We start from the raw sequence: 5,786 nt of genomic DNA on the forward strand, positions 1-5,786 counted from the left end.
TCTCTCTCCTCTCTCTAAAAATCAATTTTTAAAATATTTTTTAAAGACAAAAAAGAAATGAAATAATGAGCCTGCATGTGTCTAGGCCAGTGCCTGGCACATAGTAAGCATGTGACAGATAATTTTAAAAAATATTTTTTAAAGAGGAAATGGATTTTAAAATGAAAAATGGATCAAAGATTATTTTTTCAACTCATGCAGGCATTATTAGAACAGCGTGTCCTCAACATGTGGTAACAATACCACTGAGGGAATGTAGGGGATGATTTTTGATGCTACATGGATAGTGATTTTTTAAAGTTGTGCACTTATTTTAATGTGTCTTGAGGAGAAAAAACAAAAATATCAACCCCTTGATTTCATGAACAGTATTGCTTGGGCCATAGCTATAGAGGGCTGACTATTAGAACAAATCTTTTTTAAAAATAATGTTCTAACTAAAGATAGGGTAGAAATTTTTGAAAGTAATACTAAAATAACTGGAGTTTGGGAAGCATTGTTCTAGAAAGAGAAAAATAGTGACATAGATAAAATTCAGGAACTGTGAAGGGTAAGGTTGAGTCATCCAGGGTTATTCAGAATTTTCAGCTGGTTTCCACTGCCCATCCCCACCTCCACCCCCACCCCCCACCTGCAGGAAAAGACATCTGTAAGCAAGGCACTGAAAACAGCACCATTAGAGAGAGAAATGCGAATGTTCTCAAATTTATTTCTTAAGGAAATAATTTGCCAACTTGGGTGTTTCACCAAGAGCTCAGATTTGTTTCCAGCATCCCTGCTAACTGATGGCCGCCCAGCACCAACGCACTACAGTGGTGGAGAACTGCAGATCTCCAGAACCATGACAAGGTTGGATTAAAAGCACCCTGGGTGTTGAGAATATTAACCCTGGGTGAAAGAGAGAGCGAGAGCGAGAGCGAGAGAGAGAGAGAGAGAGAGAGAGAAAGAGAGAGATGGCTCCAGCTCCTTCCACCAGCATGCCAACAGCTAGAGAGCTGCTAAGGCCATTGTCATCTGCTATCTTAATTACGAGTTCCTGCTCCCTGGAAGAGGAAGCCATTTCAGGCTAGAAACTGCAGAAAGACAAGCTTCTGAGGCAGCAAGCATGGGGTTTGGTTGGTTGGGATGCATCTGTTTTTACAGACATGTCTGAGGTTTTCTCATGCACATGGAAAGAGGAGAAGCTCTTCTCCTTGGGCAAATGCTGAGGAGCGGAAGGCTTTTCAGATGACCAGTGGCTGGGCTTCTCACTCAGAAACTGTTGGTAAGATTCAAGGGTCTGTGGACAACCTGAAATGCAAAGCAGTGTGTGTCTGTGTCTGTGTGCGTGCACATGCACGTGAACATTTCTCTGGGAGAAAGGCCATGGCTTTTATTAGATTGCCAATGGGCTGGTTCAGGTTTTACCAGCTGTTTGGAGCTTCAATGATGTGGACTCTTAATACAAAAGTCAAGAGGCAGGAAAAAGGTTCACCAGTTGAAAGGGGAAAAGGTGGTTTGGGGTGAGGCTGGAATAGAGAAGGAGGTTTAAGAAATACTTGTGAGCTCTGGCCAGCGTGGCTCAGTTGGTTGGGTGTCGTCCCATGCACCGACAGGTTGTCAGTTCATTTCCTGGTCAGGGCATATACCCGGGTTTGGGGCTCGATCCCTGGTAGGGGGTATGTAGGAGGCAGCCGAATTCACTTTCACTTCGATGTTTCTCTCTCTCCTTTTCCATTCCTCTCTCTTTAAAAATCAATAGAAAATATTTGACAAAAAAAGGAAATATTTGGGTGGACTATGAATCCCCTTCACAGTATTGGTAAATGATAATAAATGAACGTGAGTCATTTTGAAATGATTCCTGGGGTGGTTAGACTGTACTTTTGATCTCCACAGCTCTCTAGACGGAGCCATATGGATCCCTGCATTATAGCATTCCATCGGCACTTCTCTCCGGATTTCATCTCTTCTACCAGATGCGAATCCTCTAGGAAGGTAGGAACTCTGGCTAATTACACATCATATCCTCCTCCGCCTCCCTAGTTGGTGCTTGGTGAACACTTGCTGGGGTAATAACTGCCTGTCTTCAGGAGTCACTGGTCAAAAAAGCATGAGTTGCAGCAAGACAGATGTGGACTCAAATTGGTATCTCAGAACATGGTAATAAGGCTTTCTTGGGCAAGTTACTTAGCTACTCCCATCCTCAGTTTACCATCTGAAAAATGGGTGTGAACGTTCCTTGTTTATATGGATCTTGAATGATTAAATGAATTGGGGATTTCATGTGCTTAAAACTGTTCCTAGCATATACAGGGCATGCAGCCAATCGCGGTTATTGCTCCAACAGCCCATTTGTTTGAAAGACTGACCCTACTTAATTGTTTAAAAATCATTTAGGGTCACCATCATAAATCTCAAATGGCCACTATCTTTAATATTATTTCATCAAATGAAGATTTGATGAGAGCCTTCTACATGCATTCTGAGCGGCCGCAATGATGCATTCCGAGCGGCCGCAATGATGCATTCCTTGCCTTCATAGGTCTCTTGGAGGCGAAGGGAGTGGTTGGTGCACTTTACGGGCTCAGTGGATGTTATTACCAAGAGGAAGAGGTAGATGCCATGAGCACTCACCTAGACAGAGAAGGCTTTCCAGATGAAAAGACATGAGAGAAGAGGATCTACAAAAAGAGTTGGAAAGTTAGCTAGAGAAAGAGGATTGTAGGTGAGAGATACCACGTGAGAAACCCTGAGGCAAGGAAGAGCTTGGTGAATTCAAGGAACCGGCAAGACAAGAGTGGGATAAAACAAGGAATTCTTCGGGCTGTCCTGGCCTAGGGTCTCACACTGTAGCGTCTCCTATCTGTTCTGCACATTACCCTTCTCTTTTCCATTCTCCCCACATCAATCAGAGAGATTATTGGAAAATATAACTTGGATCCTGCTGCTCCTCCTCCTGGCTCCCTGCTGCCAGCAGGATAAAATCCAAGTTCCTTTTCTTACCCAAAAATGCTCTGCTGACCTCATCTGTGACCTCATGCCACGCCAGGCTTCCCTGTGTTTCACCATGCACTGCATCCTTTTTCTTCCTCATCTGGGCCCTGCTCATTCCTACCCCAGGGCCTTTGCACCTGCTCTTCCATGTGCCTGGTATGCTTTTCCTCCAGGTGCTGGCTTGGCTGCCCCCCTCTCTCCATTCATATCTCAGCTCTGCTGTCTCCTCAGACAGGTCTTCTCTGGTTTGTCTATGAACCAGATGTCACTGTTGTTGTGTGCCACATCACCCTATGCTTCATTCAGGTACTTACTTCCTTGGTTTTCCTGCTTATTTCTTTTATATTTATATTATAATTCAAGCTCAATGGGAGCAGGGACTGTGTTGGATTCATCCCTGAGGTTCTTCAACCTCGCCATGAGTGTGTCACCTGTGGCAGAGTCTCAGGTAACTGTCACCTCCCATGCCTTTTCCCTGCATTGCTTCTCCCAGCAAACTCACTTTTCCTTTCATACTAGCCATAGTGGGGACTCACCCTGGATATAATCACACTTCAACAACTGTGCACCTACAGTGCTGGGTCCTACTGTTGAGCACCCAACATAATGAATAAAAGCATGGGCTTTAGGGGCAGCCTGTATTGGATTTAAATCCACGCTCTGTCTGAACTTGGGCAGAGCTGTTCATCTCTCTAAGCCTCAGCCTTTTCCTCAAGAAAATGGGGCCCATTACAGTACCTGTTCTACAAAGGGATAGGGAGGAAGAGATGAGATGACTCAAAGTGCTCTGCAGAGATGGACGAAGTTAAGGGGCAAGCCAGGCAGGCCGTGGGTGCCAAAGCACCCGTGAACTAGGGAACCCACAGGTCTCAGGTAGACTGCCAGGCTCCCTAAAGGCCTGAATGACTGAGCTGCTATGGTGGTGATAGCTATTTAATTGGTAGACCACACTCCCACAGAGTCAATCTCTTTCTTTAAAAGGAAGAGATCATATATCCAGAGATGTAATTTTTTCAATCCAGGGGTTCAGTGGTGAGAAACAGAGCAGAGGCATAAAGTCAGGTGGCTATTGCTCAGTAAGCAATTGCCATCACATTTTCACAATGGAAACACTTGGCTGTCTGAATCAGACCTTATCGTAACACGTGGAGTAGTATTTCTTCTCCCAACTCTACAGTCACTGCGTTTCTCCAGCAGCATCAGGGCATCGTGGTATTTGCCCCAGTTGCCATGGAAAACTTGATTTCAGATCCAGAAAATCCCCAACTAATTGTAAGGTCCGGGAATTAGAGATTCTGATTAATTGAATTTTCCAGGCAATTGAGTGCTAATCAGAAAATCACTTGCATTTTAACTGCTCTGGCTGGCTGTATTTCAGTAAGCTTGCTCTTACTCTGAACTCTGGCTCTGTCACTGAGGAGCTTTGTAGCCTTGGGGAAGTTACTTAATGTCTTAGTTCTCTATTAGCACATCACAAATTACCTCAAATTTAGAGGCTTAAAATAACACACAGTATCTCCCAGTTTCTGTGGGTTCAGTAGTCCAGGCAGAGCTTAGCTGGTCTTCTCAATGCTACATCAAGGTGACTGTGGACTCTTTTCGGGAGCTCTGGGCCCTTTCCCTGCTCACATGGCTGTTGGCAGAATTCAGTTCCTCTCAGTTGTGACTGAGGTTCCCGTTGTCTTGGTGGTTGTCAACTGGGGCTGCTCCCAGAGGATGTCTGCGGCTCTTGGCTATGTGACCCTCTCACAACATGTTTAACTTCCCTGACACTAACTTGGTTAGTGTTCACCATGACCCTCTGAAGTAGATGCAATTATTATTCCTGCTGAACAGATGAGGAAACTGAGGCTAAATGAGGTGCTGTGGTTGGTACAAGGATATCTAGCAAGTGGCAGAGGCCAGATCAAAGTCAAGTTGGTCTGGCTTCAAAGCCTATCTGTGGCCTTCTGTTGTCCATGTCTTATTAAAAGTTGGTTGAGTTTTATTTTGGAGTATATTTCTTACACACAGGATAGAGAGGTTCTTAGGAAAAGGAGCCACATCTTCATTATATGTGTCCCAGGTCCATAATATAAGTTCTGGCACATTATGGGTAACTAGAAATGTCTGTTAAATGGATGGGTAAGAGTTGGTGAGTGGCAGGTTTTTGGATGGCTGGATGAATGGCTGAATGGATGGACGGATGGGTGACTGGGTAGAAGATGATGGATGGATGTTATGAGGGATGGTGTAGGTGGTTAATAGGTAAGTGAATGGATGGATAGATGGATGGATAGGTTGGATGGAATAGATGGATGACTGGGATGGTGGATTGGATGGGTGGTGAGTGAATGGATGATGGATAGATAGATGGACAACTGTGGTTAGTGAATGAATGTGGTGGATGGGTATGTTTGAAAGGGTATGGGTGTGTGGAAAATATATGGATGGAGAATAGGTTGGGTATCAGCCGTCATATAGGGTGGGTGGGTGGTGGGTGGAGGGATGAGTGTGTAGCTGGGTTGGTGGTGAATGGGGGTGGGCGTGCCATAGGTGGGCAGAAACAGACAATAACTTCTCTCCCATCTAATAGTTATATCTTCCTATACATTTTCTACTTTTCCTCTGCAATCATCTTATATTGTATATATCATTTATCTACAAGATTCAGACTGGCCTAAATTCATCATTGAATTGATCCCCATAAAAGTATATTCAAATTTACGAATTTATAAATTGCAGGATATCACAGGGTTTGGCAGAAACCTGTATCTCTAGAATGGAGTGAGCTGAATGGCTGCTTAATAGGTGGACAGCACCAGACCCCC

Source organism: Myotis yumanensis, unplaced genomic scaffold (genome assembly GCF_028538775.1).
Source record: "Myotis yumanensis isolate MYYU_CA2020_CCGP unplaced genomic scaffold, mMyoYum1.0.hap1 SCAF_19, whole genome shotgun sequence".
NCBI classification, from domain to species: domain Eukaryota; kingdom Metazoa; phylum Chordata; class Mammalia; order Chiroptera; family Vespertilionidae; genus Myotis; species Myotis yumanensis.